Consider the following 9,741-nt stretch of genomic DNA (forward strand, 5'->3'; position numbering starts at 1 on the left):
TGTGTAATTAAATAGACTGCGTTATCTGATTTCAATTGGCATGTGTTCTCTGAGGAGAACACATACACTGTTAAACTTAGAGACTTCTTGTTCTTTTCAGCTGCAGAAGTAACAAAGGCCACAGCTAAAATCAAGACAGAAATTTGGCAAAGAAAAATAGGGAAAACTGATTCCATCTCTACTCTTTCACTTGATTTTTTCTGCTTTATCTATACCATAACTGTACTCAGTTTTTATGTTACATGCATAAGTAAATATCCAAACCTAAGGAAGTCAAAGAGCATTGTCTTTTTTATTTTAGTTCATTTTAGTTTATTTTATTTTAGTTTAGTTTGATTTGGTTTGGTTTGGTTTTGATCAGGCTGCTTTTTTTTTAGTTGTTCAGTACAGTTATTCTAAGTTTTGTAAGTCATTCCAGCCTTCTGAGTCTACTTGATCTGGCTATTACATGAACATTGCTTCCTGAAAAGAGCTTGTATGTGGTTTGTGAGTTTTGTCTGAAAACACAGAGAGGAAGATGATCCTCTGAGGTTGATCCTTCTGCATTCACCCAGCACTGAACACTCTGGCCGTGATCCAGCAAAGCACTTAAGGTTAGTTTATCTTTAAGCAGAGTCCCATTGAAATAAGTGCCATGACCCATATACTTAAACTCACAGTTGAGTGCTTTGCTGGATTGCAGCCAGTGACCACAGAGCTCAGTACCTTGCAGGACTGAACTCCCTCTCATCTTCAACACTGGCCTAAGGCAAGATATACAGAGATGTATGAATACATGTTCTTTATAGTTGGGAGGTTAAATAGAGTATTATTCTCAGGATTACTCCATATTCAATTCAGTAAAAGACATTCTCTTGCTACTTATAACTCTTGCCAGTTCTACTGAAAGTGGGGATATTACGATTCCAAAAGAATCTCACTGAGCCTGTCATTCTTCTTTCTTTTTTTTTTTTTTTTTTGATCATGCTGAATTTCATAACTCAAGAGATTCAGGTCAAGCTGGTGTTCTGAATTAAGGTAATTTGTTAACACACATTTTTTAAATCCCTGCCATATTCTGCTGACAAAGGCTGATTTAATATTCAACAGATTCAACACATCTCTAGTGCCAGTATACATTTTAAATGAAAGTGTATTTTACAGCTTGGACTACCTTGAGCCATTTGGATCCGATTGAATGTCAAGAGCTTCAGGCAGACAAAGTTAAATATTTCTGTACCTGAATAAGTTTTTTTTAAAGCTGTTTTGAATAGTGTGTCCTACTACTCTACTTGAAATATATATGTTTTGAATATTTTTGCAGCAGAAAACATATGGAAACAATTGTTGAGGTCTTTTGAGGTGTGTTATTGATTTGTGGGATGTATTGATATGTATTCATAGCTGTAACAGTATGAATGCAATTCAATTAGATAAGGAGAAAGAAGTTGCAACTTTGCACAAAATGTATACTTTTTTAATTTCCAGTGTATATCAAAAGCACCCACTGCACTGTCTTCATCAGATAGAAACAACTGTAACATCTGCAAAGTGAAATTATTGATGCGTATATGTATATTTACATATAATTTGGCTTTATCACAGAATATTTAATCTCAAATCACTCTAAGGGTAACTTCAGCTGTAAATGTAGTTCATTTGAGAGAAGTTTTTCTCCTTTTTTTTTCCTTAATTTCCTTTAATCATCCTTGTGAAATTTGAAGTCTATCTTTTATCTAAAAATCAACCAATCCAACTTATTGTCTGCACTGACTAATGACACATTCCAAGTACTACTTGCTTGATTATAAATTCTGGTTTGATGGAATACAATCACTTTTCTGTTCTGAGTTACTCACTGAATGGTGACATTACTGAGAATTCCATTTAAATGATGCAAATGACCTAACCGGCTTGTCTTCTACCATGGCAATAACTGAACTCAAATGTCAAAGCAAACTTAGTAATCTCTCTTATGTAACTAAAATTATGCTACAGGAAGTGTAGAAATATTTACTATAGAAACTTTCCCTTATATTATATAGGTGTGCACTTTCATAGTCATGGTATGTACTGACATTTCAGTATTTTGTATTCTAAGCAAAGAGGAAAGAAAAAATACATAACAAATAAATAAAAAGAGACTAAATTAAAGCCACAGTACATTTATTTCTTTATGGCTTATATAGTTACCTATGCCTTTATTCAAAGTTTGAGTAAACTTATACGATGCTAATATTTCTTTTTTCAACAGCTAATCATAGTTGGTCAATTTTCTCTATTTTTATCTCCAATAAAAAGCCTGAGTCAAACAAGCAATGAATAGGCATTAACAGAGTATTAATAGCAATAGCCATAGCTCACTGTATTTTTTTTTTATATATTGCAATATAAGTGACATGGCTATATCCAAATTTACTTTAAATTGTATAGCTTAATGTCAATTTAGCATTAACAGCATTCAGATTGCTGGGAAACAGCTGCCTGTTTCTGCTTAGAAGGCCTGAACACCTATGTCTGGGTTTGTTGTTGTAGTAAGTTTTACTTACGTGTCCTGCTTCATACACCGGTTATGATATAGACTTTCAGAAAACTACCATGTAAAAGATGGACACTGTCTTCTGGTTTATCACAGGTACACAGAGATGCCTTTCAAAAAAATAATGCATAAAAATCAAACCCACACACACAAATCAAACCCACACACACAAATCGAACTCACACACAAAGTGATTTGGTGGTATTGTGGCAAAATGTAGTGATTAGAACTGGTGATATGCTGACTACAAGGCTGTCAAGCTTGTTTTTCTCTTCAGTATAATTCTTGGCTGATTGTGAATAAAATTTTATTGTTTTGGAACAATTCTGGTACAAAGCTAAAATGGTACTGCTGCAAGTGTAAGGTGTAGTACACGTAGCTAGCAGTGTTACTCATACTTATGGACAGAAACTGCAGCACAGGAGGTTCTGCGTGAATGTGCGCAAAAACTTCTTTATGGTGAGAGTGATGGAGCACTGGCACAGCTGCACAGGGGGGTTGTGGAATCTTCTTCAACCAGTTGGAGGTACATGCAGAAGTCTGATTTTTACAGGGATCTAAGTCTGAGATTTTCTTCAATAATGATGATTAGAGAAAATAAACAAGAGTAAATAGTGAATATGGGATTCCCAAATGAAAATAAAAAAAGAACTATGTCAGTATTGGCTTTGTTTGAATCACAGAAGTTGCAGGAAATCTGCATTTTTCATGCAGCTACACATATCAAATGTGAAATTGTTAATAAAATGATTAATAATTTTTATAAAATATTATCTCCCAGCACCATATGAAAATATTTTCTATACTCTAGAATTATTCCATAAATTGTATTTTTTGTATATTATTTGTATATTATCTTACGTGCTGTATTTATATCTTTGATCTGACCATATCTTACAGTTACAGCCACCAGCCCAGACTGTTAACTGATATTTATGCTCAGCAGCCCAAATTATATCTAGTATAAAAAATTCAAACAGAAACATTGTAAAGCATGCAAAGAATGATAAAATCAACTACACACAATACACTTAAATTGTATTTTATAATTCACTGAAGAAAAACGGCCTCAGAATTGTTTACTGCCTCTTCAGTCTTCTAATGCATATTTATCTTCTGCTCATTTTTTCTTTCAGACTTATGTGAAATGTTAGTAATTTTAAGTTTCCAGGGTATATGCAACAACAACCTTTGCAATCAGATCGTAAGTGGCCTACAACAGGTAAGCCGTATCATCAGTATTATTTTCCTGCAGCTTAATGCTTCTTTAGGCGTTGAATGAAAGACCACCAGGTTTCACATACTTAAAACTGTACTGACAATCAATCCTACAAACTTCAGCCTTCTTCCTTCACTTTTTATCATTCTTTAAAAAGAAGTAAAATTTTCACATAAAGCCTTAAATACAGAAAGACGAAATCGGTTAAATTATGTCGACTTGCAGGAAATCATAGCTGGATTTTCTGCATCTTTAATGAGTGTTTCATGAATGTTTGGACTCCACCTGACACAGCTTTTGGTTATTCATGTCATATTTGAAACTTCACAGAAGGGAACACTGAGAATATAAGGAACCCCTTTTCATTACTGAAGTTGGTACATACAAGTATCTTCAAGACTATGCTATTCCTTATTTTTGGTCAGTGGAATGTGACAAATGATAATGAGACCGTTTATCAATCCAGTGTAGAGAGAAAACAAACATGACAGCATCTTTGAAACCTAGAATCTCAGAAGTGTTCCAGGCAGCAATCTGGTAAATCTGGGTAGGCTGAAATGGCAAAGAAAAGTATTTATAGTATATATATATATTTCATATGTTGAAGGGTTAAGTATAGATTAATTCTGACTACTGCATTAAAGCAATCTTTCAGGTGAAAAGAGTATTTTACATACAGAATGTACACCTACTCAGCCTAAGAACGCTGTGGAATTATATAGTTCTTGCCTGCCTCTGCAGGAGATACTGGTAACACTTTTAGAAAACTAAACTTTACATTGAAAAAGCAAAGATTGCTCTCTTCATTAAAGGAAAAGTTCAGACTGCAAACTGTTTAATTCATTATAATATTCTCTATACCTATGCTAGGTATTGAAAGGCTTGGCATCTTATTTGCTAATGTGATTTTGGTTTTCCATTTTCCTACACAAACCATGAATTTTACAAAAAAATAAAAAATAAAAAAACAAATGTTGGTGTTGATTACATTTGTTTCACTAGTAGCCTGAAGATCAATGTTTTTTACTCAAAAATTACAGTTTGCAAGAATGAAACAAACTGGGAGAGGTAGTGCTGTACTTTTCTTCCCCTTCTGACATTACATTAAATTCAAGCAGTACTGCTTAGTGTATCAGTTAGATACTACTAACATTAAGTAATGCATGCACATACACTTTCATAAAGATGCAAATTTACTCTCACAGTTTTGAGCAAACAAAACCAGTATTCTTAAATGTTACTTCAGATAACAAAATTGAAGCTTTGTCCTTTGACAAAGCAATGCATTTTCTAAGCCAATAAAAGACACCTTTTAGGCAATTTAGTATGTTGCTAATCCTTATTTTAGTAATCCTTTTCCTTGGAAAAGGTACTTACTGTATCATTTAGGTCTTCTATTCTTTTTGTCATATTTGTCACATTATCTCCACAGAGTCTATGTGAATTAACAATGAATTGGTAAGTTTTGATTAAAGTACAGACTGGGAAGGATGAATATGGAAATTTATACAAAGAAAAGCACTTCTAATACAGAAATGTAATTTTATGGTTAACTTAAATAATAGAAGTTATCAGGGATTCATATAGTAAATGGTATCAGTTAAGATTGGTTTTTATTATATGAAAGATCAATGAACATTCTTCTCAATGATGTTTTACTATGGTAAGATATCACACCAGGTCTATCAACTGTATAAGCAGTTGATTTCACAAATAAATTGTTGATGAAAAAAATAAATATTTGTGGGTAGTATATGCTATAAGTAAGCATAAGTACACATAAGTACATACTTACACATAAGTAAGCAAATTGAGTCATTTGAAGACTATGCATAGCTAGGCAGGTAATGTGAAAAAGCCTGCTATTATTACGGAAAATGAAACTTTGCTTCCATCAGAAGGGCTGTACTATGTTCAGATTATGGAAAACCAGTTACTAGACTGAATTATACAGTGTTTGTTGCTCATCCTGTGAGACTAGCAATATCATAACACAGGAGGATATGCAAAAAGCCCTCCCCACCCTGCAGCTGTCTGTATAGTAAGACTTCATGCTTCGTGAGGCAGTAAAGATTTTGCTGTTGCCAAATTCCCTACACATAGACTATCTTCTGATTATTAGTATCCTTCTTCCAGTAAACAGACAAATTGCTTTCTGGGCAGTTTATACTTTTGCTGTTTTAAACTGCATGTATTGTTAATGAACAGAGAAGGCATAATATGAATTGTAATACTTTTTGTTTATTTATTATAAAGCTAAGCTAAGCAATAAAGTATATGACAAAAAGTAGAAACAATATTGATTAATTTATTCACTTTCGTATTCTTAGCTTTAAGATGTTAAAAAAACACAATCCTTGGTTATAAAAAAAATGAATTCTAAAAAAAAAAAAAATTAAGCACACACACCCATGCTCAAGAAGATTTGTAATCTAACAATTTTAATTAACTTTTGATTTTAAAATGTAGATCTGTCTTTTTTTTCAAAAATGAAAAAAATTACAGCGAGGAAGGTCATTTTAATCAAACAACCTAATCTGTAACAAGTAACTAAAACTTCAAAATCTTTAATTAGTTACTTTAATGACATTAAAGTCTTTTTTTTTCATTTATAGCACAGAAATATCTATTCATCTTGCTTTTATTTTTTTTTCCTCAAAAAATATTGTTTAGAAAATTTCAAGCTAGTTGATACCAATTGTGTAAACAGTTTTGTACAAAATGTAAAAATATGACCATGGGAATGGCCACAAGTTGCGCCGGGGAAGATTTAGATTAGATTTGAGGAAACATTTTTCCTCTGAAAGAGTGGTCAGGCACTGGAATGGCCTGCCTAGGGAGGTGGTTGAGGCACCATCCCTAGTGCTGTTCAAGAAGCATTTAGATGAGATGCTAAGGGATTTGATTTAGTACTTGGGTAGGGATAGTGATAGGAGGATGGTTGGACTAGATGATCTTGTAGGTACTTTCCAACCTGATGTACCTATGAGTCTATGAATCTAAGAATGTTTTAAAAACACATTTTTTTAAATGTTTAAAATCTGTGTATCCTCAAGGTTGAAGGCTGTCACTTCTGATAAAAAGGATCAATCAAATCTGCACTGAAATGACTGTTAAATGTCCTTATGACTCCTGCATCAGTCTCAGTGAGTCACACTTTAATACTGAGAATTTTCTGGTTCAGAACTGGAGAATAGGATTGATAAAGGTCCATGATATCCTTCAAAAGTTCTTCCAGTCTTCCTGGTATGAGATCAGAGCCTGATACAAGATATTGCAACCTATTTTGACTCCTTCTTTCACACTCTTGTGCTTCAGAGCCAATTATGAATTTTCTAAATTAATGTTTGCCTTATTGTAGTTAGTGTACACTATAATACTTAAGTTTCATCATAACTATGATCTGACATTATTCAAAAAAACAAACCCTGAAGTTCTTACATCAACTACTGGACCTTTTATAGTCAAGATTAGAAGATGTTTTCAAAATCAGATGTTGAAGAATAGAAGTAGTCAAGATTCATAATTGAAGATAATGAGAGATGTGTATGTGTGTTTTCAACGTTGCTAAATGTTCTTTATACAGATCAATACATGATACACATTAGTTTGCAAAACCCACACTACCTTTCAAACAACAGTCTTTAGGGCAATCTAGAGTATTTGAAGCTGAGGAAAATACATTCACAATACACGTGAGAAGAGGAAAACTCAGTTTACACTAGCTATTATGATGAAGTGACAGGAAGGTTCAGTGAATCACAGCTACTTTCCAACTATCAAACTTATCCTATAAATATGTACAGCACTTTTTCAGAGGTGCTGGACACTTTTACATATAATGTACTCCTGATGATCAACTTCTTCCATACAATCCCATCCTACACACAAGGAAGTTAAGGTTGTGCTGCTGTCATGACCAACCATCTCTCTTTAAGTATAATATCCTAAGGGAGTCAAAAACAAGTGCTGAAGATTAGAGGGTAGATGCTCAAGTGAAAAATAAATGTCATACCTGCTCCCTTTGTAAAATCAGCTGTGTCCCACTGTCAGGGAACTTCTCATAATTCCTTTTCTCTAGGCGTGGTCGTGTCTCAGCATTTACTCCCTTTGTACATCACTTACCACTATCAGCACTGGGAGCTACACCAGCATCTGTGCAATATGTAGTGCGTGTTGAATGAAAGGCCTCCCTGTTATCTTTAACAATGCCAATTGTTCTAAAACCCCATCATTCTGCTATCGCCTTTGGTAGTTAGAAGCAACTCTGCTGGCTGCAGCGAGAAAGGGTTTTGAATAAACATTAGGCAGACTGCAGACTTACTTCTATATATAATCTTTACGCGGATTTGTATTTTAAACATTGTAAAGTTTTAACATTGTTTAATTTGAGTGTCAAAATTAGAAGCTTACTTTATTAACTGACAGAAAGTATTTAAGTAAACACCACTTTTATCCTAAACTCCAGTAGAAAGAGTTAGGCACTTCTGATTCCAGTTATTGCTGTACTACGTGGACAAGTTTGAATTCAGGCTTGAGGGCTCATAATCAAGAGGTTCTCACATTGTAGATACACTGCAGACAACAGTTCATGCTGTCCTTCTGTGGAAGCAATTTTTTCCTTCAAAATTGCACCCCATTATTACAGCATCTCTGGTGCAAATCTGCATCATGTAATCTTAAAAAGTGTTGGGCATGAGGAAACTTCCTGAAGCGTGGGGAGCTCTGACTCTTCTCTCACTATGCTGTCCAAGCAAGCTGTCTGTGGCTGCTGTGACAACAAGAAAAACATCTGAGATCTATAAGAAGGAGACTGCCTGAGGATCTCTGTGTTCCCTGTTTGGGAGTCACACGCATTCCAAACCAAGAGAGCAGAGTAATTCCTCAGTTTCTATTCTGTCCTTGACACTAGGAGTTTTTGGAGCCTTTCTTAGATAGGAAATTAACTTTTTTTTTTGGAAGACAAGAACACAGAGTTGTGAGGAATAATTCCTAAAATTAGATGCTCACAATCACCCTGTCATTGCATGTGTTAAGAATGTGCTTCTATACAGACCAATTTAACCCCAACATGGATTTGGTGACTATCCATACAATTAAGATGTAGACTTTATATCCAATTATTAAAATAGTTATCCACTTTCCACCATATGTCTTGTTTTGAAGCTTTATTGCCATTCACCATCCTTATTTAATCCTGCACATATCTAGTAGTACTTCCTAATACACATATTTTTGCACAGTAAAACAACTTTTCTAACTTGGCAGGCATTGATATTAGTGGATAGGATAGATGAGTAGTTTACTGTCCATTCTCAGGCACTGCACTAATTCAGAACATAGAGAAACATGTTTTTGGGGGTGCATGTGCTCTCTTAAAAAGCCTAACAAGAATGGTGAACACAATTATTTTTACAGCATGTTATTTCTCTGATTTTCACTCAAGTGCAGATTATTTACTTCCAGCACTTCTTTATTGAGTTTAACGATTTTTAGTTTTTTTACAGAGGGTGTAGATATTGAGAACTTCTGCAAAATATATATTTTTATTACCTGTATGTGGAAAATAAAAATAAAAATAAAAGTAAACATTGCATGGTTCAGATCAGATTGTTTAGTCAGATGACCATTTATTACATGACATCATTCTTTTGACATCAGTGGTAATAAGAGGAAGGAAAAAGTCTTTTCAAACATAATTATTTGTTTATCCACACCCATTATTGGTTTGTGGATATGGATATTTCCAGCTTATTCCAGAGATACAGTTCAGTTTGTTTTTAAAAGTTACTGCCTTTGGAAATGGCTTACAAAGATTCTGGACCTTGGATTTACCCTCTAAGAAAATTCTTCTGGAAGAATGAGGCCAGATTTTTTTTCTCTTTCCTCTGAATACAATAGAGGTGATAGTCATCCTTTATCTATTCTAGCCTGAATGATTTGTTTTATTTAAACTTCAATTTGTCTGTATGAATTAAGCATATACATTTAGCATTTACTTTTA

General features: G+C 33.9%; 1 protein-coding gene across 2 annotated transcripts in view; it reads right to left on the bottom strand.

Moving 5' to 3' along the window:
• CDH19 (cadherin 19) overlaps nucleotides 1-7,825 on the bottom strand; it is a 105,835-nt gene extending 98,010 nt beyond the window's left edge. For both annotated transcript variants that reach the window (XM_065751935.1, XM_065751933.1), the window contains exon 1: nucleotides 7,753-7,825. The gene's annotated coding sequence lies outside the window, so the exon portion shown is untranslated. The remainder of the gene's footprint in view (nucleotides 1-7,752) is intronic.
• Between the last annotated feature and the right edge of the window lie 1,916 nt (nucleotides 7,826-9,741).

Source organism: Cyrtonyx montezumae, unplaced genomic scaffold (assembly GCF_038088225.1).
Source record: "Cyrtonyx montezumae isolate F1298 unplaced genomic scaffold, pur_monq_1.0 scaffold_8, whole genome shotgun sequence".
NCBI classification, from domain to species: Eukaryota; Metazoa; Chordata; class Aves; order Galliformes; family Odontophoridae; genus Cyrtonyx; species Cyrtonyx montezumae.